The sequence below is a fragment of the Camelus ferus genome, chromosome 5, assembly GCF_009834535.1.
Source record: "Camelus ferus isolate YT-003-E chromosome 5, BCGSAC_Cfer_1.0, whole genome shotgun sequence".
Lineage (NCBI taxonomy): Eukaryota > Metazoa > Chordata > Mammalia > Artiodactyla > Camelidae > Camelus > Camelus ferus.
In genome coordinates, this window is record NC_045700.1 from 91,695,485 (window position 1) to 91,709,971 (window position 14,487).

Sequence of the window (14,487 nt, forward strand, 5' to 3'; positions counted from 1 at the left end):
TGACACACCCTGCTGTAGATGAGTTAACACCCGTTCATTATTTTTAGCACCCACTTGGACTTGCAGAAGTTTGCTGGCTTGGATGATAAACTCTGTGGTCATCTAGTCATTCAGAGAAGGGTTCATCCTGTCCTTTAAAGAATATTCCAGCACACCAAGATATGTTAAGCTTAAAAATATTTTTACAGCTTAGTTGATGCCTAATAGCCATACAATGAATTGCACTATTTAAAGGGTACAACACTCTCGCTCTCCCTCTCTTGCTCACACACAACACACATACACCCACCTACACACACACACACACACACACACCCCTGTTGAAACTGTCACCACAGTCAGGATAACAAACATTTCTATTCTCCTGGAAATTTCCTTCTGATCCATCCTCTACTCATATCTCTTCCCCAGGCAAACATGGATCTCTTTTCTGTCTTTGTAGATCATTTTGCCTTTTTAAGAATACTAAATAATTGAATAATGGTAGTATGTCTCCCTCTTTTTTTCTTTAAATATGTGGCTTCTTTGGTTTAGTATTATGATTTTGCAATTTTCCGTGTTGGATGTATCAGTAATTTGTCCACCCCCTTCTCTCTGCACTGCACCCCCCTCCCCAACATGTTGGTCTGTTTACTTGTTGGTGGCCATTCAAGTAGTTTCCAGCTTAGAGCTATTCCAACAAAGCTGTCATGAACATTCACATACAAGTCTTTGTATGGACATATGTTTTAGTTTCCCTTGGGTAAATAACCTAGTAGCAGAGTTGTTGGGTCATATAGCTTTTCAAGAAATTGTTCAACTGTTTTCCAAAGTGCTTGGAATTTTATATTCTCACCAACAGTGCATGAGAGTTCCAGTTGCTCCACATCATCACCAGCACTTGGTGTGGTCAGTCTTTTTATTTTACATGTCCTAATAGATATGTAGTAGTATCTCATTGTGGTTTTAATTTCCATTCCCCAAATGACAGATGATATCAGCATCTTTTCATGTGCTTATAGACTATTTATATGTCTTCTTTTGTGAAGTGTATGATAGAATCATTTTCCAGTTTTGTATTGACTTGTTTAATTTTATCATTGAGTTGTAAGAGATCTTTATATATTCTGGATATAAGTCCTTTGTGTGATATATGTATGGTGAATATTTTTTCCCAGTCTGGCTTACCTTTTTCTTAATGATATTTTTAGAAGAATGGAGTCTTTCTTTTTGGCAAAATTGTTAATCAATTTTTTTCTTCATAGTACATGCTTATATTCTATACAAGAAGCCCTTTTCTACCTCAGCATCACAAAAATTTTCTTCTGGAAGTTTTGTAGTTTTATGTTTTGCAGTTAGGATTATGGTTAAATTTTATATGTAATGTGAGGCAGGAGTTGATGTTTATTTTTTTCCCCCTGTATGGTCAGTTTTTCCAATAGCATTTGTTAAAAAGACTTTCCTTTCCCCATTGAATTACCTTGACACCTTTGTCACAAGTCAGTTGACCATATATTTGTAAGTCTATCTCTAGACTTTGTATTCTGTTCCTTTGATCTGTGTCTGCCCCTGTCTTATCTCTGCACTTTCTTGATTACTGCAACTTTACAGTAAGTGTTGAAATCAGACAGGGCAAGCCCTTGAACTTGGTTTTTCTTTCTTGAAATTGTTTTGGTATCTAAACCCTTTGCATTTTCATGTAAATAAAAATTAAGTTGTCAATTTTATTAAAAAAGGCCGGCTGGAATTTTGACTCAGATTGCATTGAATCTATAAATCATTTTGGAGAGAACTGGTATCTTAATAACATTGAGTTTTCCCATGAACATGATATATCTCTATATGTAGTTAGGTCTTCTTTAATTTATCCCTGCAAAATTTTGAAGTTTTCAGTGTAGGTATCTTTAATGTTTTTTTCTTAGATTAATTCCTATGTAGTTTGTTTTTTGTGCCTATTAAATAAATGAAATAAAAATATTTTCCAGTTGTTTGTTGCAAATATATAAGAATACAATGGATTTTGTGATCTTGGAAAGTAACTTAATAGTTCTGTTAGTTGTTTTGTAGATTCCCCAGAAATTTTTATATAAACAGTCATGTCATCTGCAAATTAGGGACAGCTTTATTTCTTTCTGATCCAGTTGCCTTATATTTCTTTTCTGTACCTCATTGCAAAAGCTAGGGCCACCAGTATAACACTGAACAGAAGTAGTGAAAGCAGAAATCCTTTCATTTCTTTCAATCTTAAAAGGAAACCATTTAGTTTTTCACTGTTAAGTATGTTAGCAGTAGGCTTTTTAAGGTAACCTTTATCAGTTTGAGGATTTTCTTGTTTTGATAATTTTAATTATGAATGGGTGTTGAATTTTTTCAGATGCCTTTCTTTGTATCTATTGAAATGATCATACGGAGTTTCTCCTTTATTTTGTTAAAAGGACAAATTAAATTAATTGACTTTCAAATGTTAAACCAACCTTGTGTTCCTGGGAAAAACCCTATTTCCTCATGATGTACTATGCTTTAATTTATTGTTGGATTCAATTTGCTGTTATGTTGTTAAGGATTTTTGCATCTATATCCATGGGAGATATTGATCTGTGATTTTCTTTCTTTACTTTCGTCTTTGTCGGGTTTTGGCACATAGAGTAAGCTGGCTTTATAAAACAGGTAAGCTAGCATCATAAAGCAAGGAGGGTCATTGTTCCTCCCTCTATTTTCTTTCTTTTTTTTTTTTTTTTTTACATTTTTTATTGAATTATAGTCATTTTACAATGTTGTGTCAAATTCCATTGTAGAGCACAATTTTTCAGTTATACATGAACATACATATATTCATTGTCAATTTTTTTTTTCGCTGTGAGCTACCACAAGATCTTGTGTATATTTCCCTGTGCTATACAGTATAATCTTGTTTATCTATTCTACATTTTGAAATCCCAGTCTGTCCCTTCCCACCGCCCTCCCCCTTGGCAACCACAAGTTTGTATTCTATGTCTATGAGTCTGTTTCTGTTTTGTATTTATGTTTTTTTTAGATTTCACATATGAGCGATCTCATATGGTATTTTTCTTTCTCTTTCTGGCTTACTTCACTTAGAATGACATTCTCCAGGAACATCCGTGTTGCTGTAAATGGCGTTATGTTGTCGTTTTTTATGGCTGAATAGTATTCCATTGTATAAATGTACCACATCTTCTTTATCCAGTCATCTGTTGATGGACATTTAGGCTGTTTCCATGTCTTGGCTATTGTAAATAGTGCTGCTGTGAACCTTTGGGTGCAGGTGTCATTTTGAAGTAGGGTTCCTTCTGCATAGATGCCCAGGAGCGGGATGACTAGGTCATATGGTAAGTCTGTTCCTAGTCTTTTGAGGAATCTCCATACTGTTTTCCACAGTGGCTGCACCAACCTGCATTCCCACCAGCAGTGTAGGAGGGTTCCCTTTTCTCCACAGCCTCTCTAGCATTTGTCATTTGTGGACTTTCGAATGATGGCCATTCTGACTGGTGTGAGGTGATACCTCATTGTAGTTTTGATTTGCATTTCTCTGATAATTAGTGACACTGAGCATTTTTTCATGTGCCTATTGATCATTTGTATGTCTACCTTGGAGAATTGCTTGTTTAGGTCTTCTGCCCATTTTTGGATGGGGTTGTTTGTTTCTTTCTTGTTAAGTTGTATGAGCTAGTTATATATTCTGGAGATCAAGCCTTTGTCAGTTTCACTTGGAAAAATTTTCTCCCATTCCATAGGTTGTCATTTTGTTTTACTTATGGTTTCCTTTGCTGTGCAGAAGCTTGTAAGTTTAATTAGGTCCCATTTGTTAATTCTTGCTTTTATTTCTATTGCTTGGGTAGACTGCCCTAGAAGAACATTTTTGAGATATGTGTCAGATAATGTTTTGTATTTTCTTCTAGGAGGTTTATTGTATCTTGTCTTATGTTTAAGTCTTTGATCCATTTTGAGTTTATTTTTGTGTATGGTGTACTCCCTCTACTTTCTGATACAGTTTGGGGTTACTTCTTAAATTTTTGTTAAAATTTACCAGTGAAACTGGATGTGTATTTTTCTTTGGGGGAAGGTTTTTGAAAAATTTGATAATACATTAAATTTTTAAAGAGGTACAGTCTATTCAGACTATTTTTGTTCCTTGTTCTACATTGACACTTCATGCACTCCTTCTTTTCCCCTCTGGTTTCTGTCTTTTGGAGGAAAAGGTGGAAACTTCCCTAGAGAAGGGATGTCCGGGGCTTACTGGCTCTCTCCATTCCAACTCCCTGAACCATGCTGGCACCAAGGAGGCGCTCTAGAAATATCTGTTGGGTTGATTGGTTTGTTGTTGCTGTGTCTCTATGCCTTGGCGTCTCTGGGAAGCTTTCTGTCTCCTCTGTCCACAGGGGACTGTGTCATAGCTGTGTAATGACAGAGGGAGGTGGCTCCTGAGTCAGGCCAGCTGGCCTTGGCTGACCCACATGTCATGCCCTCCCACTGCGGCTGTCCAGATACCTGGGGGTGTGTCCACGGCCCTGGCAGACAGACCCTCTGAGTCAGGGCTTGCCAAGGGAAGAAATATTTTCAACCTTTTCCGGTTTTGGTTTTTGTTTAAATGTTAAATCCTATGATTGCAATTACTTCTTTTCATTTTTGAAATACACTTGAAATACCAGAGGAACACAGGAAGCTTGGTCAGAGGAAAGGGGTAAACTGTCTAAAGTTGGGAGGGTGGTTGCAGGTAAGGAGGGATTATCCTCAAAGTCACATTGCCTGTGGCCTACCTGACTGCCTGAGAGTGGGTCTGAGATGCCCTTTCTTGGACTGCTTGCCAGTGACAGCCCCTTGACTGGGTACATTAGTCAGCTGGGGAGTGAAAGAAAGGAGGTGATTTGGACAGGGCATCTCTGTAGGAACAAAGGAAGTCTAGATAACTTAAAAATACCTTTTACTGTAGACATTTTGGAAAATGCAGAATACCCGAAGGAAAAGAAAAAAACCCATGATGTCAGCTTCTAGTTTTCCAGTCTGAGTGTGTCCTGTCCTTTAAAATTCTTTTTTTTTTTTAGCAGAGTAGTATAATATAAATATGGCCTTTAATAAATTCTTTGTAAACTTTGTTTTTCCCTTTGGTATTTTGTTTGCTTTCTGGCTTCATGGCGTGGTTCACTTCCCATACGGCCTTGAGATCAGCTCATCAGTAAAGGTGCAGGAGACCTTGTCCTGGGGGTGTGTACCTGGCGAGTCAGCAGGTGGACTTGTCCTTACCTTGGGGCACTTTGCTCTGGGAAGTCTGACTGCCTGATCAGCTTGACCTTCAGTGATCAGAAAAGTGCTTGGCAGGCAGACCTTGGGCTGTAGAGGTTGCTTGTGAGTTCTCGTCTCTGCCCTCCCTTCCCCTCCATACTTGTCAGCTGTAAGTGTACTGTAGATGCACTTGGTGATATGCAGATTCATCATCAAATAATCCCAGAGGAAAACAGATGACTTATGACAGCCTGGTGGCTTTCAGAGTTGATTGCTAAAGCATTCCTGTTCTACTCCCTCCATCCCCATGTCCCTTCTGGACTCACTACCAGGGTACTTCAGTTAGATTTCATCATCACTGGTATAATAATAATTCTAGATGTTGGAACTAACGACTTTGAGCTAATTGTTCCTTCTGTGCAGTAACCAAGAGGGAGATGCAATGACAGCCCTTTCTGCTGCATTGTGTTTCTCTAACAAAAAGTACACTGACCTAGCAGCTGAAAGCCCAGAGCACCAGCAGCAGGGTGCTGCCAGCCCGGGAGGAGCACAGCCCTGGGCTGCAGGCTCTGCCTGGAAACTGCTCACTGGATGTGGGATCTGCGTGCATTTTACCTGTCTCTGTAACTCAGCTGCAGTAACTCCCACCCATGAAGCTCCTTCATTTTTTTAAAAGGTGAAGTTCTGTATTCACGTAGTATTTCCTTATGCTCTTTTAAAGTTTGTACAGTATTCTTGTTTTTGTTAGGACTGCTATTTTGTTAGTGCTTGGTACAGTACTGAGTGGTCTGCCCCAGCTCATCCTTTCCCGCGAGCCTTACTGTTTTTGCTGTGCACTTTTGTAGAATGTGAGGGTTTGCAGCAACTCAAATATTGCATTATAGTAAAAACACCTGTAATGCTTTACCAATGCTAAATAAAATTGTTCTTTTATTCACTTTTTTTTAAAAACAAATAACCGATTAAATAAGTAAGGACACATAACCAAAACGAACAGAAACCACTCAGAAGTCTTATCACTGAGAGCCTAGATACAAACACTATTATAGAGACTGTAGTTCTCAAACATGGGAGGAATTAAGGAGTGGGGAGGTGATATTTGCCCACAGAGGGCACTTGGCAATTGGAGACACTTTGGATTGTGACAGCTGGGGGCAGGGGTGCGAGGGCATGCTGCTTCGTGTCCAGGGGTGCTGCTCGCCGCTTTACAATCCTCTGAGACAGCTCCCACAACAAAGAATGACTAGGTCCAAAAATGTCAGTAATGCCAAGGTTGAGAAACCCTGATGGAGACAAATTTTAGATTTTTTCCTGTGAGTATCAGTATATATACTTTAGTTTTATAAAAAGTGGAATCAGTTATGCATACTAACTTGTAACCTGCTTGGGGAGGGTATAGCTCAGTGGTAAAGCACGTGCTTAGCGTACACGAGGTCCTGGGTTCAATCCCCAGTACCTCTATTAAATAAGTAAGTAAATAAATAAACCTAATTACCACCCCAAACAAAAACAAAAACAAAATTTCAACAAATTTGTGACTTGTTTTTAAAATTTATTGTATTATGAACATCTCTGCATTCTTTTATGTTATATTAAATTGTTTTATATTATATTATGAACATCTCTGTCTGCATTCTTATCACCCTTTTTAAAATTAGCTAAATGGTAGTTCGTCATATGAACATGTCATTATTTCTGCATCCCACCATTCCCCAGTTTTTGGAGATTGAGGCTATGTCTAGTGTTTTCCTATTGGAAGCATGATAGGTTTTGTTTGTTGGTGTTTTGCCTTCTGCTTGCCAGCTTCCTGTTTCCTGCCTGCTGTTGGGGACTCGCCCTCTGGGGCATCACCCCCACACCTTGGTGCCCTTGGAGGGTGACGGTATCCCTCCCCCCAGTGGCTCCCTGCCCCTGCCACCTGCTCGGGGCCATCTCCAGTCTCTAAGGTTTCCCTCACATTGAACACATTTCAGAGCTCATGAAGCACTGTTGAAATATTGAATAGATTAATAACTCCAAATATTTTTGTCATGTTTCAATTTTAGGTATAATTTTTACTTTTTGCTTCATTTACTTTTTGTTTCTTTTGAAAAACTCTGTCTTCTGATAGATTACACATGATTTTGACTTGCGCCCAGTTGGCTCTTCTCCCTGCCTGGGCGTCCTGTGGTCCCTATGGCTGATGTGTCCTCAGGAGGGTGGGGAGGTGGTCAGGGCAGGGTGGAGGGTGCTGGACTTTGATGGGATGCTCTGGGTCCCTGGGCCGGTCGAGCAGCTGGTGGTGGGGACCCTTTTTGCCCCCAGAGCTGCCCTGAGACTGGAGATGAGGTACAGCTTGAGAGAGGAAAGTGCCGTGTCTGCAGTTTGTGTCTGAGTTCCCCTCCAGGGGGCAGTGTGCAGGGACGGGAGCCTGGGGGTCCGGACCGGCATCCGGGCCACTTTCCCACAGTGACTTCCAGGAGCTTGTTTGCGTGGCGGTGTCTATTTTTGTGTTTCGTATGACACTCTGTGAGGAAGTCCGGTGTCTACGCACATCCCAGCTGTTGTGAATAGTTTGTCTCAGGGGGCTTCAAGGTAGGGATTTGTGTTTGGCGAATCCAGAGTTTGGGGCAGCATCAGACCAGCAGGATGTGAGTAACAGGAAGTGACAGAAATTACCCAGCGCGCCAGATGCTTATTCTCGGCCACCTTTCCGATCCCCACAGGCTGGGACACTATATTTAGCTGAGTATTTCCAGGTTCCTAATCCCCTGTGTGTGGACACTGTCCCTTTATTCCTGTTCCGGTCAGTGGCTGAACTGTGCATGCTGATTGGTTCCTCTGAGTCCCTGGTCTGCTTTGGAGACATACAGGTTCTTGTCCATCGCCTTTAAAAGTTGAGCTTTGTTTTTCCTGGGCCACTTCAGTTCTGATCCATTTTGAGCAGTTGGAATGTTCTGAAAGGGGAGAGAGCGGCAGGTAAGAGTTCCAGGTGATGGTGGGGGATGAGGCCGTGGGAAGCCATGTGGGAAAGTAGTTAAAATCATAAGGATTTAAAATTGTAGGTTATTGTAAGTATCTCTAGAGGGTATTGATTTTTGTCTCCTATTTCTTAGAAGCAGAAGGCTGGGATTTTTTAAAGCTGTGGGCTGGGTGGTGTGACTTCACCTGCATGATAGAAACGCTTTTTGGTCACCACCTGGCCAGATAGAAATAAGCTCCTCTGCAATGAATTCTCATTGCCTGAGCTTTGTCACAGGAGAGATTTTACCCCGATCGCCAGACACTGTGGAGCCTGGAAGTGGTCTTCCCAGGAGGAGTGCTCCCTCCTCGTTCACGGTGCCATAGATGCGGGTGACTTCTACCCAGTGGTGTTGGGGGGGGGTGCTGCAGGCGCGTGTTGACCAGATGCCCACATGGGCTGCTCAGTGTCCCCTGCGCCTGGGTGTCTGCGTGACTGGGCCATCTTGATGTGGGAGCAGCTGGGGGGCCAACTGTTTGTTCTTGTCATCGACTCACATGCCCTGACCTGTGCTGGCCTTCGGACCAGTGCCTTCCTGCTGTAGGACAGCAGGTGACATCTCCCACCACTAACAGCAGTAACAGCCTGTCTCCTTCACTGGGGGAGTGACCCTGGGGTGCAGGTACTGATTCCCATTTTGTAGGTTAGGAAGCTGAGGCCCGGGAAGGACAAGTCATTTGTACCAGTGGCCTCTGCCATCTCAGTCTGTGGCAGCCACTGTGCCCTGCTGCTGCTCTCTGCCACAGCCCTCATTCTGACCCCGAGGCTTGTTGAGCTGGCTTGTCCTTGAGCAGCAGAACTTGCATTTCCATGCGCTTTTGAGAATCCTCGAAAGGGAAGCTTCTGGGCCGTGATGTTAGCTTCTGGTGGCTGCCACCCTAATGATTCACGGAAAGGGGGTGTGCTGGAAGGGAAGGTTCTTTGTTGATCTCTAAAAGCTTCCTTCTGAGTGGTCCAGCTAGCACTTCCCCCTTCCTCCCTTCAGAAAGCATCAACCTTATTCTCACACATTCAGCCAGCTCTTTGGGATTCAGAAATCCACTCTGGGGTGAGAAATTCGAGAGGCAAATTAGAATGGTTATGTCTGTGTGAAATGCACATGTGACCCCATGTGAGCGCCTGGAGGAGGGCGTCTGTGCGGTGAGTGAATGAGCGTGTGACCACCAAGTGCAGGCGCCCGGAGATGCCCCGCTTTTACCAGCAGAGTCGGCTGCAGGTGTGGCTTGAGGCTGACCCACTCCCTTTTTAAAGGCTAATCTACAACCACAAGGCAAACTGTAAATTTATATTATAAACCATCAGTGCAACAAATTATACATACGCGATAGGGGTGTGTATATGTATAAATACTTTAAACTATAAATACAAAACATGGTGTATATCTCTAGCCCGAGCTTGGATATTTTGGCATATTTTTGTGCCAAAACATTTGACGTGTTTAAAAATTATTAAATATTTTAGACATTCAAAAAGTAACATAATGAACAATTATATACACTTCCAAGCCTGAGAAGGACACATTATGGATGCACTTGGAGTCCTTTTTTTTTTTATTCCTTTTCTTATCTTGTTCCCCCCCCAGCCCTCCCTCCCCAGAGGTCACCCCCATTCTGAGTTTGGTGTTTAGCATTTGTCTGCATGTTTTTATACTTTCTCCACTCATATATATGTCGATATAAACAGTACATAATATTGTTTAGCCAGTTTAAAAGTTTCGAATGAATGGTGTTAGGCTGCACACCTGCAGTTTGCTTTTTTCTCACCCAGCATTGTGTTTCCAAGATTTGTCCATGTGGATGCATTCGTCTTTAGTTAATTGATTCAAGGTTCAGAGTTCAAGGACTGATTCCTGATTCCTGGAATTAAATCAGAATTTCAAGGGAGTGGGACATGAGCCTCAGAACTTTTCAAAGTAAGTACAGCTTGAGTGGAGGCTCACAATGCCGCAGAATTAATTTTATGGCTTGCGTTGGGATGCAGTGTATGACGTGTCCCACTGTTGACTTGTTTTCCCAGATTTCACATTAGAACAGCGCTACCTGGAACAGTCTTACACTCGTCTTTCTGGGCATACAGCACGAGTTTCTCTCTAGTGTGCATCTGAGGGTACAAGTGCCAGGGGTGCACATCTTCAGCTTGATGAGATACTGTCAAGTTGCTCTCCAAAACTTTCCTGTTTTAAGCAGCCATGAACAGTGGTGACTTATGAGTGACTTCATTTCTTTTTTACTGTAGCCAGGCTGATGGCAGAGTGATGGAGCCTCATGGATGAGATAAGACACTTGGCATGGTCAAGATTTCCATAGACATCTCAGCCTCAGCATGTCCAGCATTGACTGCTGTTGCCCACCTCCAACCTCAAAGCCTGCTCACAGCCTTGCCCGCCCCGGGATGGCAGCTGTCTCCCCGTCTGTTCCATAGGTCTTTGCTGGCTCCTGTCCCTCCAGTCTGTCAGGAGACCCTTGTTGCCTTTGGAACACGTCAGAGTCTAGCCCCTCCCTTCCTCTTCACCTCTTGATGGAACAGCTGAGCACCCTCCCAAAAGGTTTCCTGATTCTGCCTTGCTCCCGTGCCCAGTTTTCAACAAAGCAACCAGAATGATGGTTTTTAAACCCGTCAGGTGTCAGCATTCTGCTCAAAAGCTCCGGGCCTCCTCATTTCACTCGGAGTAAAAGCGGAGTCCCTCCGGGCGCCCACACAGCACTCTGTGGCCTGGCTGCTTCTCCAGGCTTGCCTGGCTCCTCTCCCTGCATCCTTCCCGTCTTTTCCAGTGAGGCCTACGTGGATCCTTTCACCTCCTTTTTCTGGTCTTTTTTCTTCCGTAGACTTATCACCAGCTACTACTCTCATACTTGTAATTTACTTTTTTATTGTAGTATATATTTTCTACCTGCGTTTGAATGTAAGCTCCATGGGAAAAGGGATCTTGTCTGTTTATTCAAGTGAAAGAGAGCACGAATTTATTTCTGAGAAGAAAGGAGGAATTTGGAGCCTGAAGATGAGGGTTGAGCATGGAAGAGGAGGGAAGGGGAAGTTGAGGCCTCCCGGGTGCAGTCAGCAGGAGGTCGGTTCTCGGTGTATGCGAGCGGGGCCTGTCTGGTGGGCAGTGGGGTCTGTGGGTTCAGAGCTTATCTTGGTGGTGTTTCTGGTTGCACCTGGAGCGCACCTGCTGTTGGAAGGGCGGGGGGCTGGCCCCCTGGAAGTGCAGTGCTATTTGAGGTCAGGACCCGTGGTTCACGGCTGACGTAAGACATAGCTTCACTGATTTCTCTAGCACTGTCAAGTGTGTAGAAGCGAGTCCTGCCACTTCCGGTGCTCTGCCTTGTGCAGGTGCGACTTCCAGGCCACATGGCACAGCCTGAAAACAATGAGTACTGTGACCCTCATGTACTTGGACTCAGCATACGTGGAGGACCCAATCTGGTTTCCTTTGAGAATGTGTACCCAGGGTGTGTCCACATAATATTTCCTTGGCAAGTCAGATGTTTCATGAGTTTACACCACCTACAGATAAAGGGCTTTAGCAAGATAAGATTATACCGTTCTTAGGAAATACAGCCTTGTTCTGAATGCTTAAGATTAAATTTAAACACATTAGATGTTAGAAAGTGTTGTTGGCTGTGGTTACTTATTTTTAATTAAACCTTTTATTTTGAGATCATTGCATGGAATTGAAATAATACAGAGATCCTTTGTGCCCTTTACCCAGTTCCATCCGCTGGCAACATGCGAAATCTCACAACCAGTAAGTTGACATTAGTACAGTCAAGGTCCAGAAAGCTTCCATCTCCACAGGGATCCCCTGGTTGTCCTTTTATAGTCACAGCCGCTCTGGTCCTTAACCCCAGCAACCACCAATCTGTTCTTCATTTCTGTAATTGTGTCGCTCAAGAATGTTCTATAAATGGGACCAGGCAGTATGTAACCTTTTGGGATCGTCCCCCCCACCCCGGCAGAGCTCCCTGGGGATCCCTCTAGGTTGCTGTGTGTATGGTAGTTTCTTTTCATACGGATACGTGTTCCATGGGATGGGCGTACCAGCATGAGTGCAATCATTTACCAATGAAGGACATCTTTCCAGTTTTTGGTGATTGTGAATAAAGCTGCTGTAAACATTCATGAACAGGTTTTTGTGTGAACATAAGCCTTCATTTCTTTGAGACAAATGCCCAAGAGTGCAGTTGCTGGGTTGTCTTGTAGTTTCATGTTTGGTTTTATAAGAAACTGCCCAACTGTTTTGCCCAGTGGCCACACCATACTACATCTCCACCAATAGCATGAGCCAGTTTCTCCACATCTTCACCAGCATTTGGCGTTGTCACTTTTCTATTTTAGCCATTCTCATAGGTGTACAGTCATACTACACTGTCACTTTAAGGAGCATTTCCTTAATGGCCAGTGACGTGGGTTACCTTTTCTTGTGCTTATTTGCCTCTGTATGTCCTCTGACACTGTAGGGATGTGGCCGGCAGGGGTGAAAGTCCCTACTTGGTCTTCTCTGGACAACACGTGGCAGGTGCTGGAGCCTCACTGCTGCCTGAGGAGGTGGGCTTGGGGGCCACAGGTGTTTTGTGGTGTTTGGCGGGAGTAGAGGGGTTATTGGCTACTCTCCTACTCTTGATTCTGCCTCATTAGGCTCCCCTTTCCTGGACCCGCAGCTGGAGGAGACAGGCTTTTGGTGAGCTCTTACTTTTTTTCTGTACCCATTGGTGTTTCTGGCTGGTTTCTTCAGCTCCATGTCTAGGATGTCTGGGGCTAACAGAGACCCCAGGGAGCTCAGTGCCCTGTCATTCCTCAGGCCTGAGGCTTCTAGCCTGTCAGTCCTCTTCTCCTCACCCTTCGGAGCCTTCTCATATTTTTTTTTATGTCTAATGTCCAAGGTTTTGGTTGTCCTTAGCCAGAGGAACAAGGGAAAGTATGTCTAACCATCTTCCTGGAATCAGAAGTCCACTGGTTACTGTTACAATTTTTTGAATCTGTGAAATCTGACGACCCAGACGGCGTGTCTGCTCCGTCTGCTTGCCCTGCGTGTCGTGGCCTTTGAACCATCCCGGTCTCAAGGCCTCACATTTATTACTGCTGAGGTTTTTGGTTTGGCTCGTGGCTCCAGCATGACAAAGTTTGCAGGATCTCAATCTTTTTGTCATTTAAGGTCTCATTTACAAATGAGGGGCAGGTCCCAATCTGTGGTTGGAAATTACTGGACAGGACGTTGCTGTGAATCATGGACTGCCCTTGTCATCATCCCCCAGATGGCATTTCCCCACCCTCTGTTTTGAACTCTTGGGAAACCTGGTCAGAGTGAGAGGAGCAGCGGTCAGATGACTCAGTAGATGTCCGCATCATCCTTGTGCTGATCCTCAGGCCAGATCCCTGCCAGAAAGGAAATGTGATGTGCCAGACACTGCTTGTTCCACGTGAGCCTGGGGGAACTCCTGGCGACTGCCTGTTCTTCCCCACCTCTCCCTGCCATTCCTGGCATTGCTCACATGGCAGTCCTGCCGGGAATCCAGGTGGGGGCCGCTGTTGGGTAGAGGTTAGGGGCCAGGCCTGGAGACAGCCGGCGTGGTGCCCCCTCCCGCTTCATTAGCTGTGGGACTTGGGGCAAGTCACGCGGCAGTCCCCACTTGACTCTTCTGGTACCAACTCCCTTATGTATGTTGTGCAGAAGATGGAACAAGCAGACACCTGTCAACACCTGGCAGATTTCCCAGGACCACTGAGGGCCCGGCCAGGGCTTCCCTGTCGTATCAGCTCCTGTGTGTGTGACTCGGGTGTCTGCCTTCTCCACTGAAACATCATAGCTGTGTGTTTCCAGCATGTTTTCCTTGATTTCTCAAAGATCTCTGCCGGTGGTTTAGTAACCTCCTTGGCTAATTCTCCCCAGGACATTGGGAGCTGTTTGTCTGGCTGGATGTCTTAGACTCATTTGGAGTATCTAGTATTTTCTTGTATCTCCTGGAAGATCATCTGTATAAGAGGATGGAAGCAAAAATTAATAAGCAAAAAAAAAAAGAGAGAGAAGTTTTAAAGTTCTTTTTTGGTCTTTAGCATATATTTTAAGCTTAAGACTTTATTGAGGTATAGTCAGTTTAGATTGTGTCAATTTCTGGTGTACAGCACAATGCTTCAGTCATACATGAATATGCATATATTAATTTTCATATTCTTTTTCACCATAAGATATTGATACTACAAGATACTGAATTTATTTCCCTGTGCCATACAGTATAAACTTGTTTATCTATTTTTAAGACTTAAAAATTTTT

General features: G+C 43.5%; 1 protein-coding gene across 7 annotated transcripts in view; it reads left to right on the forward strand.

Annotated features, from left to right (window-relative positions):
• Window positions 1-14,487, forward strand: part of DGKD (diacylglycerol kinase delta) — a 101,765-nt gene that overhangs the window by 46,871 nt on the left and 40,407 nt on the right. Inside the window, exon 1 of one of the 7 annotated variants that reach the window (XR_004320157.1) lies at window positions 7,967-8,175. The exons of the other annotated variants lie outside the window; for them this stretch is intronic. The gene's annotated coding sequence lies outside the window, so the exon portion shown is untranslated. Of the gene's footprint in view, window positions 1-7,966; window positions 8,176-14,487 lie in introns of those variants that run through there. 7 annotated transcript variants of the gene reach the window in all.